Source organism: Styela clava, chromosome 1 (assembly GCF_964204865.1).
Source record: "Styela clava chromosome 1, kaStyClav1.hap1.2, whole genome shotgun sequence".
Classification (NCBI taxonomy): Eukaryota; Metazoa; Chordata; class Ascidiacea; order Stolidobranchia; family Styelidae; genus Styela; species Styela clava.
This window is the reverse complement of record NC_135250.1, coordinates 28,110,583-28,127,428: the sequence shown is the minus strand read 5'-3', so window position 1 is coordinate 28,127,428 and position 16,846 is coordinate 28,110,583. Positions and strand designations below refer to the sequence as shown.

The window sequence follows — 16,846 nt, the reverse complement described above, 5'->3', positions numbered from 1 at the left end:
TCAATGACGTTTATACGGGGGTTTAATATTAGCGAATAGGTGATTCATAAAAGAATAGAATCCATAAATTATCAATTACGTCTAGGAATATGAAAAAAACAGTCAAATTTCTGTTTATGTATGTTTGCACCCAAAAGTATCGATATTCTAAAACGTTTTGCACAACCTTATGTTCTCTCTAGGGCAATGGTTCTTAACCTTTTTTGCATTATTTACCCCTTGGAAGATTTACCCCAATACAGCCGCTGGTGATCATTTATTAAAAATTCCTCAAGCGAAGTTTGATGAGCTCCAAATTTAGACGCGAAGTCTCTCTATCCCCCATTCCTTTTTACCCCATCTGAGTGTGGGATTCGGTGGGAAAAGAGCGGTGGGGTAGTAGAATGACGAGAGGCGGTAAGAATGGAAGTGGGGAATGCGACGGCTGCCCTTGTTTTGTGGCATAAGAGCTAAAAGGTGTTGGTTTTCAATTTTGGATGAAATATAGGGGCACCGGTTATGGTACAACGACTATCGCAGCTTATCCAGTAGAAATGTTTCAAAGCGCACACTTTCGCGCCAAAAAATGTACGCATCGCATCTGCAAGGTACCGTTACGCAGTGTTGGAGTACCGCTTATTAAAACAACTGCTGATTGCCCGCGGTTGCTTGTTTTTACATTAAATTTTGATATATTGCAGACAAAATACAGGACTATAATTTCGTTATTGAATTATTATTACAGCACAAATATTTGCTACCGTGTGGAGCTTTTAAAATAAATTGCAACTTGAACGCTCTTCGAATTAATGAACTCTTCTGATGACACATATACGTATTTTTCCCCAACTTGAAACCCACCAATTTGATTTTTATAAAGCCTGTTTAATAAGAACTTCGTTAATTTTTACCCGGAACGAATTACTGTCGAGCTAACAATTTCTCACTCCAACGCTGGATTAGCGAAAATCCGCAAGCGGCCTCGATAACGTTGCCGGAATCACCTTCTGCAAGAGTCGCAATATTGTGACGAAATAATAGGCTAATACACACCATAATAGGCTAATTGCTAATACATACTTCCCGCAAGATAGCCTACCAATAAAACAGTGTTTCTCGTAATAAAACAACCAAATAGATGCGATTTTTCTTTATTCCAAATTACCATAACGAAAATTTCCCCTAAGAATGACGAAATTTATCCCCGGGGGTGAATCTACCCCAGGTGAAGAACTGCTGCTCTAGAGTATGTTCCGAGTTACCTTTAGATTGGTTGGGAACATCCTGTCCTAAAATATATATATAATTAGAAATTCTCCTGTGTACCAAACCTGAAATCACTAGCCTTATTCTCTACAGAAAAGATACATTACATTTTACCTTTGTTTTGCTGATAACATAATGGCTATCGCTAGTTTATATTTGAAAAAAAAACCTTAGCACAAGCTGAACCGAACACCAAACGAGAAATAGCCGAATACAATTACAGTCTATTCTTCCTAGGCAGTATAGGTATTATTTTACAAGTGTCGTAAATTCTTCCTCGCTCGCACTGCGGAGTGAACTTTTATTTACATTGTGCGATTCAAATCCTTTGTTGACCTAATAGCTCGTTTTAAATAAACACATATCGAGTATGTACCGTAAGCGTTTTTCGCATTTAACTCGTTTCGAGACTTTACTATTGCGCAATCGCGATTTGAAATATATACCTAAATCGCTTGCCATCGTTATCTGCCACTAGAATAATATGACTTTGGATAAACTGGTCGGTCCAAATTATAATTCGGAATTCCAAATTATAATTACAGTATTTAAAAATAATTATCTCCTCGACAAACCAAAGATAAATGGCATTGTTTCATTTATTGTGCAATAATTTATATTGAATATTTCAATCAACTCAATTTTTTTTTGTCGGGATGTGACGAGTACTTTCTGGTACATTATTCGTGACTGGAATATTTACAGAGAGTTACATCGTTGACTATGAGTACAAATTTCACAATTTGCGTTGTGATATAACCGATATTGGCCGAACCTTTGGGGGTCTGGTAATTGGCTAAGGGACTAGCATTAAGTGTGTATTGCTTCTAAGCTCAAATTTATTCTGAAAAATACGTTGGTGAAATACGGCTATAAAGTTGCATGCCTCTCTCTAAAATTCAGTGATCTTAAGGACTATTAAAATAAGCTTGGGACTCTCAGTAAGCCTACAGTAGGTCCCGCAAAAATGTATGAATGGCTGATATAGTAGAATAATTTGGTACCGTGACATTTTTTGACAGACCAAACTTAATAATGATAAATACAAGACTGCACCCGTGACTAGGGATTATCGCAATTCGTGTTTAGATCGTTTCGATACTGTAATATTGCGCAATCGCGATTTGAAGTTCCTGAAATCTCTTGCCAGTCCGATACCCATCATTACCTGTCACTAGAATAAATTGACCGTTTTGAGTGATGTTTTTTCGTCATATTGAGGAACGCTATATTCCCTAAAATTTCAGAATATAATTACAGTATTCAAAGTAATTATGCCCTCGGCAAACCAAAGATAAATGACATTGAGCATAAAGTTAAATTTACAATTCACATAAACTCCTTATATTTTTTTCGTCGGGATGTGACTAGTACTTTTTGGTACATTATTCGTGACTGGAATATTCACAGGCAATTTTATCTTTGACTACGAGAACAAAATTCACAGTTTGCGTTGCGATATGACTGATATTGGTCGAACCTTTGGGGGTGTGCAAAGCAACTAGCATTAATTGTGTATTGCTTCTAAGCTCAAATTTATTCTGAAAAATACAGTGGTGAAATACGACTATGAAGTTGCAAGCCCCACTCTAAAATTCAGTGATCTTAAAGGACTATTGAAATAAGCTTGGGCTTTCAGTAAGCCTACAGTAGGTCCCACAAAAATGTATGGCTTGCTGATATAGGATCTGGAAGTTGAACCTGACATGCTGACAAATATACACAAAGATTTGATTGGTCGTTGAAAATTTCACGGTGTTGTTTATTTTATCAAAAATACATGATATACTACTATACTCTACTATTACTACGACTGCAATCGACTGTAATCGTCAAAATAGTATGCGACTACTCGATAATAAGGTCATAACCGAAAACGAATGAGTATTGAATATGCAGAAAACTACACACCCGCATTAAAAAATTCCACCGCCGCCGATAGTTTATGTGAATTATAAATTTAACTTTATGCTCAATGTCATTTATCTTTGGTTTGCCGAGGGCATAATTACTTTAAATACTGTAATTATATTCTGAAATTTTAGGGAATATAGCGTTCCTCAATATGACGAAAAAACATCACTCAAAACGGTCAATTTATTCTAGTGACAGGTAATGATGGGTATCGGACTGGCAAGAGATTTCAGGAACTTCAAATCGCGATTGCGCAATATTACAGTATCGAAACGATCTAAACACGAATTGCGATAATCCCTAGTCACGGGTGCAGTCTTGTATTTATCAATATTAAGTTTGGTCTGTCAAAAAATGTCACGGTACCAAATTATTCTACTATATCAGCCATTCATACATTTTTGCGGGACCTACTGTAGGCTTACTGAGAGTCCCAAGCTTATTTTAATAGTCCTTAAGATCACTGAATTTTAGAGAGAGGCATGCAACTTTATAGCCGTATTTCACCAACGTATTTTTCAGAATAAATTTGAGCTTAGAAGCAATACACACTTAATGCTAGTCCCTTAGCCAATTACCAGACCCCCAAAGGTTCGGCCAATATCGGTTATATCACAACGCAAATTGTGAAATTTGTACTCATAGTCAACGATGTAACTCTCTGTAAATATTCCAGTCACGAATAATGTACCAGAAAGTACTAGTCACATCCCTAAAGAAAAATTGAGTTGATTGAAATATTCAATATAAATTATTGCACAATAAATGAAACAATGCCATTTATCTTTGGATTGTCGAGGAGATAATTATTTTTAAATACTGTAATTATAATTTGGAATTCCGAATTATAATTTGGACCGACCAGTTTATCCAAAGTCATATTATTCTAGTGGCAGATAACGATGGCAAGCGATTTAGGTATATATTTCAAATCGCGATTGCGCAATAGTAAAGTCTCGAAACGAGTTAAATGCGAAAAACGCTTACGGTACATACTCGATATGTGTTTATTTAAAACGAGCTATTAGGTCAACAAAGAATTTGAATCGCACAATGTAAATAAAAGTTCACTCCGCAGTGCGAGCGAGGAAGAATTTACGACACTTGTAAAATAATACCTATACTGCCTAGCAAGAATAGACTGTAATTGTATCGTCTATTTCTCCTTTGGTGTTCGGTTCAGCTTGTGCTAAGGTTTTTTTTTCAAATATAAACTAGCGATATACCACTGGTGAGTAGTATACGATCACGATTGTGCTTATTATTTAATAGGTAATATTGAGCATTATACAACTATATACGATTTATAATGATAATTAATTAATCCATTTGGATATTCTGTACAAAGTCTCCATCAAAAAACAGCCCCGCCAGGGTTAGGAATGCAGATTGCACTGGTAATTCAAATTACCAAATCATTTCTGACCCTAACTGGATAAGTACTTATTTTCTATTTAAAAACGTGGCGAGGGTATTTTTTAAAGCTCACGTTAGCTATTCAATTTATTTATGAGCCTTTGTCTGTTGTCAATTGTGTCTGTTTTAATTTTGTATGTATAAATAATGAATAAAAATTCCACAAATTCGTCATTGCGTGAATACTGAGTGTTGCTTAGAGTTAAAATACTGATTAAGCATTTCCAGGTCGACAATAATATTTCCCTTTATAATCCGGAAAAAATTTCATAGAATACATCATAAGCTTTATCTGGTTTGGTTTTTCTAAATTAATAAAACGGTGTTGACGTGTTTTATGCAAACTTAGGAATTGAAAAATGACAAGGACAGAAAGAGAACAATAACACCATAAGTCCGAGATTCCTCACATTTATCGTTTCTGTCTGACATCGAGAGCCGTAGGTTTTAAATTATCTTTAATTAAAGTACGGATAAACAAAAAGTTACGAGCAGGGATGTTGAGTCGGGTAAAATATACTATTGCTCCGACTCCGGTTTATGAAAACTTCGACTCCAACTCCAACCCGAATAAGAAAATTTAAATTTAATACCAACAACTATTTTCAAAACATACCAAACTCGTACTTCGATTCCAATTCACATTTTCCCAGGGGATAATGAAAACGATATAATGACGAATCACCGTCCCATATCTCAGAAGTATGTATACAACACCCCGATCGCGATCGATCGTTCGATCGCACAGTCTCGAGTAGCCAGTCGCGTCGGATGTTGCGTGACTTTAATAAAATACCAAAATTTCGTTTAATTAAGCCAGTTTCATGCAGTGCATGTTGCGTGTTTTTAAACTAGGAAGAAAACAGTACTGTATATGCACAAGGCAAAATACGATTTGCACATACCCTCATTAAGTCTGGGAAATTACGACAACATAAAAAATACAATTTTTGTAACATTTTCATTAAAAATGCGCCACGGACCGAAACTTATTGGCAGCGGTGGAATTTTTTAATGCGGGTGTGTAGTTTTCTGCATATTCAATACTCATTCGTTTTCGCTTAAGACCTTATTATCGAGTAGTCGCATGCTATTTTGACGATTACAGTCGATTGCAGTCGTAGTAATAGTAGAGTATCGTAGTATATCATGTATATTTAATAAAATAAACAACACCGTAAAATTTTCAACGACCAATCAAATCTTTGTGTATATTTGTCAGCATGTCAGGTTCAACTTCCAGATCCTATATCAGCCAGCCATACATTTTTGTGGGACCTACTGTAGGCTTACTGAGAGTCCCAAGCTTATTTTAATAGTCCTTAAGATCACTGAATTTTGAAGTGGGGCTTGCAACTTTATAGTCGTATTTTACCAATGTATTTTTCAAAATAAATTTGAGCTTAGAAGCAATACTCACTTAATGCTAGTAGCTTTGCAGACCCCCAAAAGTTCGACCAATATCAGTCATATTGCAACGCAAATTGTGAATTTTGTTCTCGTAGTCAAAGATAAAATTGCCTGTGAATAATCCAGTCACGAATAATGTACCAAAAAGTACTAGTCACATCCCGACGAAAAAATGTATGGAGTTTATGTGAATTAAACATTAAAAATTATGCTCAATGTCATTTTTCTTTGGTTTGCCGAGGGCATAATTACTTTTAAATACTGTAATTATAATTTGGAATTCTAAGAAATGTAGCTTTCCTCAATATGACGAAAAAACATGACCGAAAGTGTCCAGTTCGTCAAAAATCAAATTATTCTAGCTACAGATAGTATTGCGGATATCGACAGGCGAGAAATTTTAGGTACTTCAAGTCAAGCTATAAATAGAAAAAAGACAAATTTCATGATATCGTATCTGTAATGGCAGAAATTACGGTCCAGAAACGACCCTATTGGGAACTGCGATCGTTAGTCATGGGTGTCATGGGTCTTTTTATTAAACACGATTACGTTCGCCGGTACAAAAAAACGCTCAGAGACTATTAAATATTATCGGTACAAGCTTGATATGGCCCTTTTTTAAAACGAGCTATTAGGTCAACAGAGGATTTGAATCGCACAATGTAAATAAAGAAACCTCACTCGACGTGAGCAATATACGCTCACGATTGCGCTTATTACTTATCGGATAGCATTAAGTTTTATAACACTATATACGATTTATAGTGCTAAGTAGTTATTCCATTTGGATCTTTTGTACAAAATAAAAACAAAGTATACTGGTGAGTATTATACGCTCACGATTACGTTTTTTACTTTACCAATTAATATTGAGTGTTATACAATTATATATGATTTATATTGCCAAGTATTTCTTCCTTTTGGATTTTTTGTACAATGCTTCAGGCAGAATCAACCCCTGCCGACGCTTAATAACATACCAAAGTTTGTCCTGAACCAGTTTTATGTAGCGCATGTTTGAAACAGGAAAATACAGTACTGTACATGCAGAAAGGCAAAATACGATATGCCGTTACCAGTTCCAGATGCAGCAAAAAGGCATTTCATTCGTTTGATGAAATGAGTTGAAGTTCTTTAATGAATCCATACTTATTGAAGATCTAAAACAGATGTTCTCAAAATTCTAACCACTGGGTCAACAACAGCATAGTATTATGTAAAATAATAGGTAACACAAAACCCTAGAGAAAACTCGATTATTTTTAAATATATCATAAGCACTTCGCATTAAAGGCATTTCGTGAGGGGTGAATATATTTCACACTTTATAAAAATAAAAGATAGTACATTTAGTACTCGACATGCAGGACAAATATGAATTGCAAAATAATAAACCGCATGAGGGTTCTTGGTGCAATATTACAAGTGGTTACTATGGGGACGACAAAGGTCACAGATGATAACTTTGGTCGGAAGGTAAGTGTGGCGGAGAGAAAATAGTCTTTGGACGTTTTTGAATTATCGGTAACATGAAGATGAAGATATTTGTAACACATATGTAGTTAGTGTATCCATTAAATATATTTCAACTATCTATTAATTACAACAGAAAAATTTAGAACGATTTGTCTAATAATTGAGAAGAGCAAACTTTCAACAACAGCGATGTATCTAACAGCAATTTAACAAAACCATTCACATGCAATCGATAATATACGGCAGCGGTTACCAAATTTTTTACCAAAAGCAGAAAAAATTCTTGCAGCAACTATTTCTACATATATACGTCCACGAAACAATAGATGCGGACAATACGTAAAAGAAAGTAAACGACATAGGTAGATAATATGAATTTATTGATTCTTATACACAGCATTTTGAACAGGGAAAAAATAAAACATTCATAATAAATTTAATATGTGAAGTATTCAATCATTTTTAGGTATGTTCAACATTATTCTATTTATTTTCGCGACTCACTTAGCAACTCGCTGCGGCGCACCAGCGCTCCGCAACCTTTGGAAACAGCTGAAATACGGTGCATATATATATATATATATATATACAAATTCCATTTAGGATCACTTATTATTCGTATTCAGTAATTAATAATTAGTAAACACCTGACAAGCAGAATTTGTGTGTACAGACGCAGAAGCTAGAAGAGTCAAGCAGATAATATTGTATACAATTATGTCGCCCTTATTATCCAAACAAACAGTAAACGAAAAGCACGAATTCATTTAAAAACACCAAACAGTCTTTGCTTGTCATGCACAGGCCATTCAGTATGAATACGAATCTTGGTATCGTAATAAGACAAATGCAATAGGAAATGGAAAGAAAAAAATTGTATATAACATTACACTGCATATAGCAAAGAAAATGAAATTTTCGTAACGCGTTTTCTTTTAATTGCATCTCAGGAAATGCTATCGAGTCCAAAGGCCCTAAAGTCATCGTGAAATTTTTCATCTAAAATATTTGTAAGAAAAATTGTGTGAATTGAGTACAATATCACATTTAACATTTAATATTACTAATACATTATCACAATAAAACGTTACAGTCATTTCATTTCATAGAAATGCAGATTTCGATTTTAACATATAGAACTATTCCCTGCTATGCAGAAGCAAGCAGTCAATGCTGCAATATTATCTTCGAATTAGTAAAAAAGGGAATTTTGTATTTACATCTTTTCATGTCAGGCCAGCCAGTGGAACGTACACAGTTCGTTTTGTCTATCTATGGACATACTCCGACAAGTAAATCGCTGTGATGTAATGATTGAATGATAAAGTAACTCAAGCGAGTGATAATGATGAAAATAACGTAGAAATTTTAAAATATTTAACAAACCTGACATAAATACTCTCCTTCCTTGAAACAAGCCTATGGGGAAAAAATAAGAACAGAATTGTTGTTAAGAAAATTGCTGTTTGATACAGAAAAGTGTTTTGTTTTTTACATTTCAAAAGGGGGTTTTTCCGAACCCCAAAACCAACCCCGGGCTGCGGTGCAGCTTGGTGACATCCGAATGTCAATGATGCCAGCTTGAAACTCAAAGATGTAAAAAACCTAACAAAATCGTGTCACCCTTTTTTGTGTGCCCCATTTTATTAAACTGTCTAGGATGCGAGTGCTTTGAATTCAAAATATAACCCGACGCGAATGTCAATTGGGGCCAGCCGATGGATAAAACCTATCTATAGTAAAATTGTGTCACCCTCATCCGTATTCTTTATTTTCAAAAACAGAATTGGAACAGTCCGAAATGCCAGTGCGGCGATAAAATTCCACTCATATCTGATATAAGCTCAGCCTCAATTATTAAGTAAATTGCTTTTATTTGATTCAACAGTTAAAATATTCCACATTAGCTTATATGATTTTTGATTTGGTATAAACTATACCATCTTTCTCTCTGAAAGCCCGATGATAGTACCCAAAGTTGGAGTCATATGTGAAAAAACTGAGCATAGGATTGGGTTTTATATGGGTAATTGTCTATTTATAAAGTGCTAATGACAATTTTGATTTCTTTCGTAATGAGAGTACAATTCAAGCAACCCATACAATTCAAACGACTGAACTAAAACGGGGCATGTGTCACAATATATATTTTGTCGCGATTTCCCCGATCTCTTGGGAGAATGTGCAATATTTTAATTGTATACTTTTCAAGTGTGATGGTCGAATTGAATTTGTTTTGTCGCCTGATTAAGATTGTTCAAACTCGGTCCTACATTTCATACTACATACACCCTTTACATTTAATTTTATATTTATGACCACACATATAAAACAAGAGAGCAACGCTCAAATATATGGACACGTGGACTAGAGCGAAGCAGGGTTTACCTTTGACGTTACCGGTACCGTACCCTCAAAAAGTTCCGGGTTTTCAGACGCAAGAGTTTTCACAGTCAGCCGTCACGCTTGGCGGATTAAAAACCGTGTTCCCATAATTAAAAATTAACACAGCGCAATTTTGGATGAAATATTAGATCTCATAAGATTCATAGAAAATTCAGGAATAAATGAAAATAATAGCCTTCTGGCAAAAAAATCAATCTTGAACCACTGAAAATTCCAAAGCAATTGGCCCAGTATTCGGAGAGAAAAGCGATTTTTTATTGATAATGACGAAAGAAAATAACATTAACAACAAAATTTTGAAACGATCGTTATGGCCACTAAACGTGTCCAATAAATTGCTATATTATGACGCAACGACGAGCTATCGTACAATGTAAATAAAGATACCTCACTCGATTCGAGTTACAACGGCACTTGAAAATATTACCAGTGGGAGGCTAGCGGGAATAGACTGTAATTACGTACTCTACTATTTGCTAAGGATCGCTTTTCTAAATATAAACTAGCAAAATATACTAGTGAGTACTATACGCTCACGATTGCGCTTATTACTTACCGCTTTATACTATTAACGAAATAATCCCAGTGGACGTTTTGTTCAAAGCCCTCGCCAAAAAACATCCGCACCACCAATGCTAAAAATAAGAAAATTAGTATTTATTCAGTTAAGGTGAGAAATGCAGATTATTTTGCCCGTATTTCAAATTTTCAAATCATTCCTGATTCTAACTGTCAAATACGGATTTTCTGTTTAAAAACGTGGTGTGTGTATTTTTCTCAAATCTTACGTTTTTTGTATTGGCGGAAGCTAATCAAGTTATTTATGAAGCTGATAGTTAACGTCTTTATCCTTTTTTTTCAAAGATGTTTGTTTGTATTAAATGTCAAATGAATAGAAGAAGCCGATATAAAGACGAATCAAATGGTATCTCAAGGCGCACAAAACCTCTGATCAAAATTTCGAGTATCATAAATATATTTTATTAATATAAACAATACAGTATTTGTGTCAACGACCAATGTAATCTTTGTGTCTATTTATCAACTTGTCAAGTTCAATTTCCAAACCAAACCCCTGTCCAATATCAGCAATCATTTTTTTTGTGGCCTTCTGCGGGCTTACAAAAAATATCTGAAAAACTTGACAGAATGGCAGAACTTTCATAAGGAATTCTCCAAACAACTGACGAAACAAGCCCTTAAAGAAGCAATTCTAGTTTAAAAGAAGCAACCAGTAACAAGCTACAAACAGAACAAAACCTTCAAACAAAAATGAAAGAAGATACTTGGAATTCCATCCGATTTATGATTGATATTTCGAAAACCAATTTAACTGCAAAACTCAATAACACAAGAATGAGAAAAATGAGCAAAACAACTGCAACAAAAATAAATAAACAAAGAATCGGCCCATTTCAATGAGACCAAAACCAAACCAATAAGAAATAGAAGATTCAATAGAAAGCAGAAACGACGCAAAAAAGAGGAAATCGCGACAAAGAATACTACATTATACAATCTTTCTAATATCCCGCTAACCGAGCCGCAAATCAAAGTGTTGGAAAAAAGCCTAGATTTTAGTCCCACCCCCGAAAGATTTGATAACTTCCAACTACAAGCTGATATTGATAAAACTATTCGTAACTACCGCCTAAGAGAATACTTCTTTGATTGGTCAACTACAGAAAGCACAAGCCAATTGGCTCGAACTTACCTAAAGTCGTTACAGATCCCAAGCAAATGGACACCCCCCGCGGGGAGAAATTCAGATCTGGACCACTTTGCCAACACCCTGAAACGAGAAACTAACAAAGGAGCAATAAAAAAACGCACGTTTTCAAACCTAATAAAAGGCGAAGTCCAGGCTTTAAAAGAGCTCGAACAAAAAGCAGCAAGAGATATTGTTATCGTACCTGCTGACAAAGGTGGGGGCACCTGCATTCTCTCTAGATCAGATTATATCGCTGAAGGCATGCGACATCCTGCAGACAGTCTGGTCTACGAATACAATCCTAAAGACATGTCTAAACAAATTGGAAATAAAGTGACTAAATTATGGTATAATATGAAAGAAGCCGGCGTCATAGATGATTAACTTTTAAAGCGATGATTCCAAAAAACCCCAAACCAGGCCGTTTACGCTTACAGCCAAAAATCCACAAGGAAAATCATCCCAGTCGCCCAATTATCTCAGCAAATGGAACAGCAACAAAAAAACTATTGGCATATATCGATCACAAGTTAACTGACCTCATGTGCAAAGAAATAATACCTTCGTATGTCCGAGACAGCATGGACTTCCTCAATATTTTGAAAAAAATCGGCAATGTTCCCTCAGGATCCCTTCTAGTAACCATGGATGTGACATCATTATATACAAATATCCCACATGTAGATGGCATCTCAGCAGTTGAAAAGTATCTTAAAAAGCACAGTAACGACAAACGCGAAATCCCGTGGATCAAAGAAGCAGTAAATATGGTTCTGAACAACAACAATTTTGTATTCAATGACACACATTACCTCCAAATCAACGGAACAGCAATGGGAACCAAAATTGCGCCTAAATATGCCAACACATTCATGGCAAATTTAGAATCAAAGATGCTACAAACAGCCAAGATCAAACCGCTCTACTACTTCAGATATACTGACGACTGTTTTCTGATATGGACACACGGCGAAGCCGGAAAACATTGCCTTTCTAGACATAAAAGTTCATATAATAGACAACAAATTAGAAACTGAAATTTTCACCAAAGAAACAGACTCTCACCAATATCTTCTACCCTCCTCGTGCCACCCTGAGCACGTTACTGCAAACATTCCCAAAGGACTATTTATACGCATAAGAAGAACATGTTCAACGGAAGAATTCTTCACCAAGCATGCAGAAATTATGAAAAGCTACCTGATAAAAAGAAATTACCAACAAACTTCGATTGACAAAACAATAGGCATGGTAAAAGAAATAACTAGAGATTCACTGTTAACACCAAAAAGAAAACACAATGATCAACAACTATTGCCATTCGTTACTAATTACCATCCTAATCAACCAAACTTCGGAAAAATTTTCTCTAAATATCAATACATACTAGACAACAACGAAAGACTGAGAAACATCTTCCCGGCACCCCCCAAAATTGCATACAGAGGGTGCCCAACATTACGGGACAGACTAGTTCGGGCCAAGTTGAAACCGGAATCATCAAGAGAAGTAAAATCAGGTTTCCATAAATGCAAAAGGAAATCATGCTCAACCTGCAAATATTCAGAGGAAACTAAAACAAGCACTAGCAGCGTCACAAGACTTCAAATGAACATCAATCAAAGAATAACGTGCAATTCAGAAAATGTCATATACCTGATAACCTGTAGAAAGTGTGGCATGCAATACGTCAGTGAAACAGGCAGACATTTAAAATACAGAATTACAGAACACATTAGAAGCATCAATCAAAAAAACAAAGATCTTGCAGTTGGCAAACATTTCAATCAATCAGGCCATTCCATCAACGACTTTCTGGTAACTGGAATAGAAAAACTATATCGAGGTCAAGTATACCGGCAAACGAAAGAAACCTATTTTATTAACAAATTCAAAACATTAGAACCTCTAGGGATGAATTTAAGAGATGGATAAATTCACAATTTATGCTAATTTGAAAATTACATTTCATTGTCACTTACACTTGATTTCTATTTCGCGGTTTAAGTCATTTCCTTATATTGCAGCCATGACCCTTAAATGAACTTAGGCGATACCACAGTCGGAGTTACGGGATAACAGCATGAAATTGTTTAATTTTCTTTTTAAATGTCACTCACTACACTGTGGGGTATCTATTGATTTTAAATCAAATTTAGCTTCCCTCTTGTTCTGGCACTGTCCCAATTTTATTTATATCTCTCTATCCCAAACAGACCCAACATTTGAAACCAATATTTATGTGCATGCAATTGGGTTTCTTGTTATAGTTGTAAAATGCTTGTCTGAAGAAGTCTGACCTCGGTCAGACGAAACGTTACAGAAATATATTTGTGTTCGTGTGCAGCAAGGCTTTTGAATTGAATAGAATAAAAATTTGGTTGATTGGGATATTCAGTTTAAACTGATTCTCAGTTAAATAAATGATCGATTTAACTTCGATTTTCGCAAGCATAATTTTTTTCAATATAGTACAACTTAAAAATCGTAATGAATCAAGTTGTGAGTCGGCCATGCTAGTAAGAAGTGCAAGTGAGAAATGTCTTCCGTTAAAATTTTCAACCCTAATATGACGATATAGCATGACCGTAAGGCATCAAGAGCCAGTTTATTCAAAACCTACATATTCTATAGCGACAGGTAATGGTGTATATCGACGGGCAAGAGATTTTTGGTATTTCAAGTCAAGCTATAAATAGAAAAGAGGCAAATCCACAATATCGTATCGTGAATCGTGATTGCGTAATCAAGAAACGACCTTAATGCGAATGGCGATAATCTCTTGTCATGGGTGTAGTGAAGTCTTTTGTTAAACACTATCAAGTTTGGCCGGTTCGAATAGGGCTCAGAGACCATCGATTATTAGCGGTACAAGCTTGATGTGTCTTTACCTCGAAACGAGCGATTGAACAAAGTTCATCAAAGGCTGTAAATCGTACAATGTAAATAACGACACTTCTAAAATAATACCAATCCTGCCTAGCAAGAATAGACTGTAATTACGTACTCTACTATTTCGCCTGTAGTGTTCGATACAGCTTTGCGCTAAGTCTTATTTTTTCCAAATATAAGCTAGCAAATAATACTGATGAGTAGTGTATGCTCACGATTGCGCTTATTTCTACCAGTTAATATTGAGTGTTATACAACTATATACGATTTATAGTGCCAAGTGATTGTTCCCTTTGGATCTTTTGTACAAAGCCTCCGGCAGAATCCACCCCTGCCAACACTTGAAACATGAATATTATATTTAACTATTCAGTTAAAATTAGAAATGCAGTTTGTGTTGGTGATTAAAATTATCATATCAGTTCTGACCCTAACTGGATAATCACTAACTCTAATTTAAAAAACATAGCGAGGGTATTTTCCCCACTTCTCATGCTTTTGGATTGGTGGCGGAAGCTATTCTAGATATTTAAAAGGTTGATAGTTCGCATTTTTTTTTTAATCGTGGCTGTGTTATTTTTGTATGAAGGAATAATGGATAAAAATTCCACAATTTCGTCATTGCGCGAATACTCAGTATTTTGGTTAAAATTCTGACTAAATAAATTGGCAATTATGGCATTTCTGGGTGGTCAATAATATTTTTTTCTAAAATGTGGGAAAATTACGTAGAATACATCATTATCTTAAACTGGTTTGGCGTTTCTAAATTTAACAAAACGTGGTTGACGTGTTTTATGCAAAATTAGAAATCGGAAATACACAGAAGAACAGGAAAGGATTAAAAACACCATGACACAGTTATCGTTTCTGTTTAGCGATAGCCGTAGGTTTTAAATTATTTATAAATGAAGTACTGATAAAAAAAATTGCGAGCATTGATGTGGTTGTGGGATTCGGGAAATATATACAATTGAATCCGGCTCCGGTTCATGAAAATTTCGACTCCGACTCCAAAAAAAATAATTGAATTTTGATAACAGCAATTATTTTCAAAACATACCAAACTTGGCCTTCGATTCTGATTCATATTTTCCCAGGGGAGAGAGAAACCGATATAACGACGAATCACTATCCTATGTCGCAGGGGTGGCCAACACGTCGATCCCGTTCTCGATCGCCCGTTCTCGATCGTCGATCGTTCGTTCTCGAGTAGTCGAGTTCTCGAGTATAGTCGATCGCGTCTGATGTTGAGTGAAATTAATAACATACCAAAGTTTGCCTTGAACCAGTTTCATGCAGCGCATGTTCAAAACAGGAAGAATACAATACTATACTGTACTCGCACTATGTCAAAATAGGATAGACACATACATTATTTGAGTTTGGTAAACCCCGAAAACATGAAAAATGCAAATTTTTGTGGTGATTTCAGTAAGAATGCGCCATGGAGTCAAGCTTATTGGTAGCGGTGAAACTTTTAAAAACGTGTCTGTAGTAGTTATCTGCATATTCAATACCCATTTGTTTTTGGCTATGCCCTTAGTACCAACAGTTGATCGCGAGCAATTTTGGCGATTTGGGTCGGTCGCGTTCGAAAACAGATATAGGTGATATAACTTTCAACAAGCTATTAGTACCGATAAATTGAAAATGATTGGTCAATTAATTGTGACGAGCAATATTAACAACAGCGATGTTTCAAACAACAACAATTCAACAAGACAATCCATAGGCGTCAGAAAATAGAAAATACGGGTTATATACCACGCAATTCAAGAGTCTTGCTGCACACTAACTCAAATGCATTTTTGTAATGTTTTGTCGGACCAAAGTAAGACATCCTCACTGAGGATTCCTCAGACAAGCAGTTTACAGCAATAACAAGTAAAGATAAATATCTTATAGGATCATTTATATTTAGATTCGTTGATTATTGAACACATGGCGAGAAGAAATTGTATTTTCAGTCGTAGAAGCTAGATAATTGAGTCGATAATATTTCTGACGAATGGGAAACAGCAATCTATACAATTATATCGTATTTATTAACCAAACAAGCACGAGCAATAAACACAGATTTATTAAAACAACAAAACATCCTTTGATTGAATGCACAGGGCATTTAGTATGAATATGAATCTTCTTATCGCAAAAATGCAATATTAAATTGAAAAGAAAAGCTGTAAATAACATTGCACTGTATTACAAAGCAAATGAAATTTGCTTGACATATTTTCTTCTAATTGCATCTGAGCAGGTCAAGGGTCTTTAAATTCTTCGTCGAATTTTTCATCTAAAATATTTGTGTGAAAATATGTAAATTGAGTGCAATACCACAGTTAACATTGGGAATACAAATGTAAAATACAT

At 35.3% G+C, this 16,846-nt stretch overlaps 2 long non-coding RNA genes across 4 annotated transcripts in view; both read right to left on the bottom strand.

The window, feature by feature from the left end:
• The window catches only part of LOC120334922 (uncharacterized), a 105,826-nt gene that overhangs the window by 54,506 nt on the left and 34,474 nt on the right, over positions 1–16,846 (bottom strand). The gene's annotated exons all lie outside the window — the stretch shown is intronic.
• LOC120334917 (uncharacterized) overlaps positions 1–16,846 on the bottom strand; it is an 82,664-nt gene that overhangs the window by 63,361 nt on the left and 2,457 nt on the right. For 2 of the 3 annotated variants that reach the window (XR_013475536.1, XR_013475535.1), the window contains one exon: positions 16,503–16,769. The exons of the other annotated variant lie outside the window; for it this stretch is intronic. This is a non-coding gene — a long non-coding RNA (uncharacterized LOC120334917). Of the gene's footprint in view, positions 1–16,502; positions 16,770–16,846 lie in introns of those variants that run through there. 3 annotated transcript variants of the gene reach the window in all.